The sequence below is a fragment of the Podarcis cretensis genome (assembly GCF_951804945.1).
Source record: "Podarcis cretensis genome assembly, chromosome: 4".
Classification (NCBI taxonomy): Eukaryota; Metazoa; Chordata; class Lepidosauria; order Squamata; family Lacertidae; genus Podarcis; species Podarcis cretensis.
The window spans coordinates 92,884,926-92,895,052 of record NC_137173.1 but is presented as its reverse complement, the minus strand read 5'-3'; positions in this window follow the sequence as shown (position 1 = coordinate 92,895,052).

Sequence of the window (10,127 nt, the reverse complement as noted above, 5' to 3'; positions counted from 1 at the left end):
CTATCCATTCTGAAGGAAATCAGCCCTGAGTGCTCACTGGAAGGACAGATCCTGAAGCTGAGGCAAGGCTCCAATACTTTGGCCACCTCATGAGAAGAGAAGACTCCCTGGAAAAGACCCTGATGCTGAGAAAGATTGAGGGCACAAGGAGAAGGGGACAACAGAGGATGAGATGGTTGGACAGTGTTCTCGAAGCTACCAACATGAGTTTGACCAAACTGCAGGAGGCAGTGGAAGACAGAAGTGCCTGGCATGCTCTGGTCCATGGGGTCACAAAGAATCGGACACGACTAAACAACAACAATATTTGCTGAGATAACCACAGAGAAATGATGCACAGGTTCACTACTTGTTCTATCTTCCTTCTTTTATCCTAGCCTTTGGGCACCTTGGCTGGTACCCAAAACCTCAGTCCTGCCTATAGTGGTATACTGGAACAGGTACCCAGAAGACCACAGGAGAGCAATGGGTTCCCTACTAGGGTGAGTGCCATCAGCATATGCTCAGCCATGCTGACCCTTGGTGCTAGCTGTGTTCCAGCTGTCCTCTGGGAACCTGCTGAACAAGTGCCTATCTGCTTCCAATATGTTGTCTTGAATTATTTGAAATAAAGGCACTATTACAAGTCTCCAATGCTCTCTCATCGAAAGGAAACTAGCACAATGCCATGCATAGCAATTGTGCTGCACTGCCCCGAGAATGTCTCATGACCTAGGGAAGTGGGGTGCATGTAAAATAGGTCTTGGGAAACAGATCATGTCGCCTATGAGCTGGTGTGATTGAGCCAAGAGGGAGCAAATAAAGGCAGTCACGTAATCAATCAGAACATCCTATCACAGAATGCTGGAAATCACAGCAGTGATTTGCAGGGAGAAATAAAGCAACAGTGAAAGTCAGAGCCTTAATTGATCAGCCACTAAAGGAGAATCACCTGCAGAGCACGCAGTCAGGGGGTGCTGATAAAGTCTATCACCAGGACAAACTGTTGACAGTCCATGGCTGAGAATTAGGAGACTTTAGCTGTCCAGAAACCCAGCAATGAGAGAGGAAAAAGTTGAAGGAACAGTTCTGGGAATAAAGGTAAGGAGACCCCTGACCATTAGGTCCATTCGTGACCGACTCTGGGGTTGCGGCGCTCATCTCGCTTTATTGGCCGAGGGAGCCGGCGTACAGCTTCTGGGTCATGTGGCCAGCATGACTAAGCCACTTCTGGCGAACCAGAGCAGCACACGGAAATGCCGTTTACCTTCCCACCAGAGTGGTACCTATTTATCTACTTGCACTTTGTGCTTTTGAACTGCTAGGTTGGCAGGAGCAGGGACCGAGCAACGGGAGCTCACTCCGTCACAGGGATTGGGACTGTCGACCTAGTTCCGGGAATAGGAAGGAGCAAATTTTCCTAGGGGGGGGGAGTGGTGGGGCAAGAGGAAGCGTCTGCCTTCCACTGGATTGCATTAAAGGTGGGTCTCAGGTCTGAAACAGTTGAAATCTGCTGCCTTAGAAGGTTGAACTGGTGAGAAATGACAATTCAGCCAATGTGCATTAAATTAACCTAGTACTTTGAGAAGAAACATTTCAGTGAACACCAACTATTGTTCCCTGCATTAATTTATGGACTGCTTCACTAATTTAACCCTAGCAAACAAGGATTGCTTGAGGTGTGGCTAACAGCTTGGGAAAGAAGGATGAATGGGAAACCTAGCTTTGTCTGGTTGCCTAGGCAATACAGTGTGACTGTGTTCCCTGTAGCTGCTCCTGTCTGCAGGAGACCAAGAGACAAGTTTGCAAATTGCAATGCACTCCAAGGCAGCCAGGTTGGCAAACAAATGACTGCAGAGATTCAGAATTGCCATGTTTTCTTGGAAGCAATACAAGTGCATTTGCTCCTAAGTAAACACAGTTTGTATTGTGGCTCATGATGCATTTTATTGCATTTATATGAGAAACAGATGTGTTCAAAGGGTTAGGCCAGTCAACTAGTTGAACACACATGGGAGTAAATGTTTCCATGCACTTTGCTGCAGGATGACATTTTAATAAATAAAATTATTAAAGGCAGAGTAAGTCAAATTCCCAATCCACTAGAGGAGGCTTGGCTAGACAGAGAGAATTGTATGAGGCAGAGATATCTCTGTTTAGCCCTGTCTGGCACTGCAGACCTCTGCCAGCGGGAGATTCCTGCCGGCAAGAAATACCTCAATGCTCCTACCCAATTGGTGGTAAGCAGCAGAATACCCTAAAATGGGGAGTTTGGGGGAATGGGGCACAGGCAGGGTTGGGAAATTTTCCTGCCCGCTCCCTAACTTCTGCCCTCTACCCATCAAGCCTTCCCACCAATGCCAAGGGCTTTGGATCGCACTCTACAACATGGGCAGTTTTGAGATTGTTGAGTTTGAGGGACTTCTGGTCCCTCTTTCCTTTTTTGTATTGAAGATCAAAGTCACTCTGGTCAGGCTCAAAATCTCTGCACATCTGCAGGGTGCTTTTTGCTCAAAAACTCCAAGTGGCCAACAGGTTGATGATATGGCATGGACCTGGCCTCCCTTTGTCACTGCGTGTGTGTTGTTCCCATTGTTCTAGGTGCATTCTGTGCATTCTGTGACAGGGAATTTCATTAGCGCGAGCAGTTTCTGAGCTCTGGGTGCAGTACTGTGCCTAAAATTTCAGATGAAATCTGCAGAGTGGAAGGAAAGGAGGACCCTTTTCTGCCTCCCCATTTGCAGCTACTCTCTGAATACTGGAGAAGATACCCTCTTAAGAATGTTAGGGGGATGGCTAGGAGAAGGTCTAGACCATGTGAAAAAATGAACATAATATTTTAGTTGCAGTCCATTCATTTTCAGCTTTGTATTCTTGTTATTTAAAAAGTGTGCCTAGACATTCCAATGTTGCACCCATAACCTTGGTTTAAGGTGCCATTTAGTTCCTACCTTTCATATCTCAGCTTCAAACACTGAGCTTCACCATCTCTCAACCCATAGCAAGTTTACTCTAGAACAGAGATGAGGAACCTGTGCCTCAGATGTTGTTGGACTACAGTTCTTATCATCCCTGACTGTTGACCACGGCAGCTCCAGCTGATGGCAGCTGGAGCCCAGTAACAACTTGGAGAGTCACCAGTTCCCCATTCCTGCTCTAGAAGCACAGCCTAGTGCAGAAATCCCCAAACTCGGCCCTCCAGATGTTTTGGGACTACAACTCCCATCATCCCTAGCTAACAGGACCAGTGGTCAGGGATGAATCATAGAATCATAGAATCATAGAGTTGGAAGAGACCACAAGGGCCATTGAGTCCAACCCCCTGCCAAGCAGGAAACACCATCAGAGCACTCCTGACATATGCTTAAAGACCTCCAAAGAAGGAGACTCCACCACACTCCTTGGCAGCAAATTCCACTGTCGAACAGCTCTTACTGTCAGGAAGTTCTTCCTAATGTTTAGGTGGAATCTTTTTTCTTGTAGTTTGGATCCATTGCTCCGTGTCCGCTTTGACATTGTAATCCCAAAACATCTGGAGGGCCGCGTTTGGGAATGTCTGGCCTAGTGACTTCAACTAAAGAGCTTTAGACCTAGTGGCTCATAGAAGGCACATGTGTGGTTGAACATTAGCTTGGGGGAGGAAGACGGATAATCTTTGCCATAGGCCTAAGCCACATGGTAGGTCACTCTTTTGTTTTTAAGGCTTTCTGCCTGGTTAATGGGGTTGTAGTCACTTTGTACCCAAGTGTGATATGGCAAAGCTACTCTTAACTCCCTCTTTCAGTTCCACTCTTTCATTTTTTCAGACAGTGCCTGTCTGATGACTGCATATGTCTTTGTTTTTGTGTACACTTAGTAAATTAAGAATGTCATTTATGAAACACAAATTCCTTCAGCATGACTGGAAGTGTAAGGTAAAGGTAAAGGTACCCCTGCCCGTTCGGGCCAGTCTTGCCAGACTCTAGGGTTGTGCGCTCATCTCACTCTATAGGCTGGGAGCCAGCGCTGTCCGCAGACACTTCCGGGTCACGTGGCCAGCGTGACAAGCTGCATCTGGCGAGCCAGCGCAGCACACGGAACGCCGTTTACCTTCCCGCTGGTAAGCGGTCCCTATTTATCTACTTGCACCTGGAGGTGCTTTCGAACTGCTAGGTTGGCAGGCGCTGGGACCGAACGACGGGAGCGCACCCCGCCGCGGGGATTCGAACCACCGACCATGCGATCGGCAAGTCCTAGGCGCTGAGGTTTTACTCACAGCACCACCTGCGTCCCTCTAACTGGAAGTGTACTGGTAGGCATCTATCTGAGACATGGTGACCCTTGCCAAGTTAGGTAACATTTCCTAATTATGAAGAACAGAGGGACAGCAACATTGGAGATTGTTCTTATTCTTAATTAGATCTCAGGGTAGTTCACAGCATAAAATTACAGGATAAATAAACAAAGTACAAAATAAAACAATAACCCTGCCCCCCACCCCATCACATAAACACATCAAAAAGGATATATTAGTCAACCAAAGGCCTGGTTGAAGAGGAATGTTTTTGCCTGGCACCTAAAGGTGTATAATGAAGGTGCCAGGCAAGCCTCTCTGGGGAGAGAATTCCACAAATGCGGAGCCACTGCAGAAAAGGCCTGTTTATGTGTTGCCACCCTCCAGACCTCTGGATTCTCACAATTCTCTGTAGTCGCATAGGAAACAACTGAACCAATAACTTTTTGCAAGCTACACTTTACCTTGAATGTAAGTGATTCAAAGCAACAAACACACACACCTCCGCCATGAGTGACCAATACATTTGTCTTTGTGGCACTCGGGGGGGGGGGGGGACAGACAAAATGGTATGTAAAAATGGTGTGTAGAATGTCAAGTTTTAAAACTTCCAAGGAAGTTGCAAGTTCCTGGCAACAGTCATTAAGTCACCACTTTAATTGCTTAATGTGCGCTTACTCGAGTTTATCATCACTTCATTCCGATTTGTTAAGAAAGACATTGTCAAATGATACTAGTAGACTTTGTTCCTGCACAGGTTTTAGCCTGTTTTCTGTTTCCTGTGGTATACTTCCATTTGGATTTATGCCTGTCAGTAATTTATTTCCAATTTTAGCTGCAGCTTATCAGACATAATTGCTGTTTCCTTTATACTTAACTTTTTCTAACATAAACTCTCTTGGCTACTTACAGTGACATTACACCAAACAGCCGTGGAACTTTGGTAGCTCTCGTCTTTGTTTTTCTGCAGAAATCAAGTACAGTCAACAATTTATTTCCAATTTTAGATAGTACTTACGACTCCAATTGTATCATCAAAGTCTCATTCTGCTCTAGACTATACACAGCTTCTGCCCACATCTCCATCTTCTCTCTCTCTCTCTCTCTCTCTCTCTCTCTCTGTGTGTGTGTGTGTGTATGTGTGAGAAAGCTAACTTGATTTCATGTGAGTCTATTCAGATTACAGGAAGCAGTGAACAAATCACCTCCTGAAATGCCAGCACCAACACAAGTTGTATTACTCATGTCAATTTGTCCATGTAGTTCTTATCAGAATGATGTGTGAATGCTGGAATGCTGAATATAACGGAGGGTAACTAATAATAAACTGCAGTCACAAATGCCAATGGAGGAAATAATTCATTGCCAAGGTTTTGTGCCATTTAATTTAGCATCTGAACAAATTCAGGAGTTTTGCTCTCCTGAAAATATTGTCACATACTGCGAAGGGCTGAGCCATACAAGTTGTTGAGCATCGCAGGTGCACACATGAATTCTCCATCGGCATTATACCCAGGCCATGAATGTGTAGAGAATCCTTTGTGTGATTCAAGATACAGAAGTTTTCAGCCAGGATCTAAAGAGCCTAATCTTATGTGTGTCTGCTCAAAAATCCAGCTAAATTCAGTGTGCTTACACTTGTGCATAGAATTGCAGCCTGTTACCAGGAAACATCAGCATGCCTCCCTTTTGCCCTCATACTGCTCATCTTTTCTGGAAAGGTTAATTGGTAGATTATGGCTAATCAGGAGAGGATGAGTGACCTGATTGCAGGACTAGTTATCACTATTTATTAAGGTCAGATTAACGTTGTCAGGCGCTTTGGTGCAGTTCCACCAAAAAAACCTGCTCCCCCCAAAAGAATATATGAAATAAGGCACCAGAAAATACATCTTGAGGTATCTTAAAGACTGACAACTGTGTTATTTCATGGGGCACCAAAACTATTCTGAGTATGTGCAGGTTCTCAACTCTCAGCAAAACACAAGGAAAAAAGCATTTTGGCAACCTTCATAAAAATAAAACACCCTGAGCATATGCCGTTTCAAATTTTAAACTCACTTCTCATTGTTTTTGGTCACTTCCTTACAATTTGTATCTTATTTTTCTTTATCAATAAAACCTGTTTTTCCCCCAAAACAGAAAAGCTCCCTTCTCTGTTGCTCCCTTCTGAGTACATTACAAGGGTCCTCCATGACCTAGTCTTAGGCCAAAGTCCCTAACATGACCCACATTGTCTTTTGATAAAATGTGCTAGTTTCTGGGCCATTTCTGGTAGACTGACAGCAACATGTCTTCTAGAAGAAGCCTGCAGTGGGAAGAATTTCCCTAGTTCTAAAGTAATGCCAATCGTCATTCATGTTCATGAACATGGAGAAAAAGGTTTTAGGCATATAGTCTTGAACAGGCATGGGAACAAGCTACATTAATTAATTAGTACTCTGCAATCAAGTGGTGCTATGGGCTCCCCCCCCCCCCCCGCCTCAAACTGAACTCTTTTCCAATGCCAAAAGGAAGACCGTGTGGCGATCACACAGGGTCCCTGGACGTTAAACGGTCTATTGATCCTTGTACCACCACTGTGATCGCTTCCCCGCTGCCACCAACCCGTTTCTCTCTGGTACACACAGAGTCCAGACATTTGTTAACATTAAACCAAATACATAAGTTTATTTTATAAGCTTTAACAAGTTTATGGTTTCAGATAATTTTTCCTGTCAGTTTCTTAATCTTAGTTACTTTACCAGCCTATACCTTCCTAATGACTTCTAACTGGTTACCCCAACTGTCTATCTGACTCCTCTTAACAGATTCTCTCACTCTCTCACATCAAACTATACCAACCCACAGACTTATCCTCCCTCTCTCTTCTCTAACACCCAACTGACTCCTTAACAACACCAACTCTAACTCCTCCCCTTGGGTTCCCACTTGCCAATCACTTCACACTCATTTAACCCTTTCCTTATGACCCAGCATGATGTCACCTAGCAGGGCAAACGCCACAGACCACTTTTCAGGCCAAGAGCACTTCCAGATTGAATCCCACCCCAAAATAGCAGCATTCACAAAATGACAAATTCAGGTGGTGCAATTAAAGATGATTTGGAGGTCTTGGATGGTGAAGCCCAGTTCGTCCCAAATTAATAAACAGGCAACGTTGACTAAGGACTTACAAAGTTTGTGCAAACAAATCTGGATGAATGCTTTAAAAAAAAAAGGTAATCTGGAAGTGATTCAAGATTGTGATGGAATTGTTACATAAAGAAGCACTCAGAAATTCCACAGCACATGTACCAGCTCTTATGTGGACCTTAGATTATACCATCTCTCTCTTGAGTACATTATAACTCCAAGTTCAAATTTAAGAGGCAATTTTATGTAGGCATACATATCATACAAATAAAAATGAATTTTGCCTAATGGATCCAAGCTGCATAATTCCTAATGTGGTTAGCCATTTTATAGTTATTTTGCAATGTAGCAACAAGAAAGCCCATTTTCCAGATAGTTTGAAATTACGGAAAAGTTCATCAAACCTCGCTTTAGATTTCTACTTCTCTTTTTTTCTTTCGCCAATATCCCAAAATATGCCCCAAACCACTTGTATAATATAGTCCCGTGTTCCATTCAGAGGAACAGCCCATATGCTCCCTAATATTAGTAAATTAATGAGGCTACTTAAACTCAAGCAGCCTGACAATCTATTGTCTACTTTTAAGGGAATCGTTTATCCCCCTGAATTGCATCAAAAGGCAATTTTGGCTAATTATTCAGTGAATATTGAAGTGTTAGCTCTGCCCCCATGGGTACTTGCACTAAACTGTAAATGATAGTGCTTCTGAATGTAAAATAACTTGGCATGCTGTGTAACTTAGAAGGAGCCTGCCATTAAAATGATATGAAAATCTTAAACTACTGATACACTATCTCCCAAGCTATTTCCTTGCCTCATCATTTTTTAAAATTTTTATTTTACAAGATTATAAAACATGAACTACAGCTTTCATATGTGTTTTTATTTTATAACCAATATGTTGTGGTGCTCTCTGCTGAAACGGGGATGTTGCCAGCTAAATTTCCATCTTCTCCCAGCCTTGCCCAGCTAGAGCAAATCAGCAGGCATAGAGAACAGTGGTGATATTGATAATCATGGCCTTCTCTTTAGAGGATATCTTTTGGCCTAGCATTGCAACTGTGGAATATTGAGCAGAGTTGCCAACTATTTTACCAGCCCTTATTTGTTGTGACGGGGGTGCACAGATCAGGGTAAGACAACCTGTTTTCTTGCAGATATTGGCAGACCACAGCCCATCGATCCCTATCACTGGCCATTGGCTATGTTGCATGGGACTGACAGGTCCAAGAACTCTGGAAAACCCTCAGGTTCCATACCCCAACTATGATATTCTAATGCTGATTTCCATGCCATGAAAAGGTTCATTGGGTGACTTTTGTGGGTCACGCTTGTCTACTTGACGGAGCAGCAGGCTTTTTGTCATCTGTTGGCAAGTATTGTCATTGCCTTATTTATTGTTTTTATTTAATAGCTTGCTTTTTCTTCAGTGGAGTACATGGTGCCCCCTCCCAGATGTTAACCTCTGTGTAATAGGTGAGGGTGACCCAACTACACACATACAAAAGTAGGTAACTGTGATGTTAACATATGAGAGAGCTGGAGGTGAAATAGTTAAACAGGTTGCCCAATCAGAAGCCAGGGGTGGAGTCAGAGGGACTATAATACCAGCTCTGGGAGGGGCGAAGGGAAGAGTTTGTTGGGAGTTGGGTGGTTGGTTGGAGTGGGAGTGAGTTGGGATAGAGTCTGTGGGTAGGTTGAGTTAGTGTAGAGAAATAAGCTGAGTCAGGAACAGTTAGGAGCTAGGAAGACAAGTAAATATCTGAGAGGTGGTTTAGTGAGTGAGAGCAGGTAGCGGAAGTTATAGGTCTGGATAGGCACCCCATGATTGTAATTGACCTATACCATTTATGAAACCACACACTTGTTAACTGCAATAAATAAACAGAAGTTTTTTTTTAAAAAAATAATTTTTATTCGTTTTTCAAACACATAATAGAAACAGTACAAAACAAAAAACAAAAAATTCAGAACACAAACAAAAACATACAAAACATTTAAACCAATATAACTTCAAAATTATATTTTCATACCCTTCTTTCTTTTGACTTCCCCATACCTCCCCATCCCTGCATCCTTGTTTAGTGATTCTTTAGCAACCCTTTAGTCAATTATCCTAATTCCCTTTCATTAAATTTCCTTTAGCTTTTTAGTTACAGCTGCAATTCTCTGCTTCTTACCCCATGACATCTTAGCATTCCTCAATTTTACAATAGTTTTTAAGGTATATTTTAAATTTCTTCCAGTCCTCTTCCACTGTCTCCTTCCCCTGGTCGCGGATTCTGCCCGTCATCTCAGCCAGTCCCATAAAGTCCATTACCTTTGTTTGCCATTCTTCCAGAGTAGGTAGTTCTTGCATCTTCCAATACTTCGCCAGTAGAATTCTTGCTGCTGTGGTGGCATACATAAAGAAAATCCTATCCTTCTTTAACACCAATTGGCCAACCATGCCCAAGAGAAAAGCCTCTGGTTTCTTAGGAAAAGTCCACTTAAGGACCTTCTTAATTTCATTATAGATCATTTCCCAGAAAGCTTTAATCTTTGGGCAGGTCCACCAAAGGTGGTAAAAAGTGCCTTCAGTCTCATTGCATTTCCAACACTTATTGTTAGGCAGATGATAAATTTTTGCAAGCTTGACTGGGGTCATGTACCACCGATAGATCATCTTCATAATGTTTTCTTTTAAAGCATTACATGCAGTAAATTTAATACCGGTAGTCCATAACTGTTCCCAGTCAG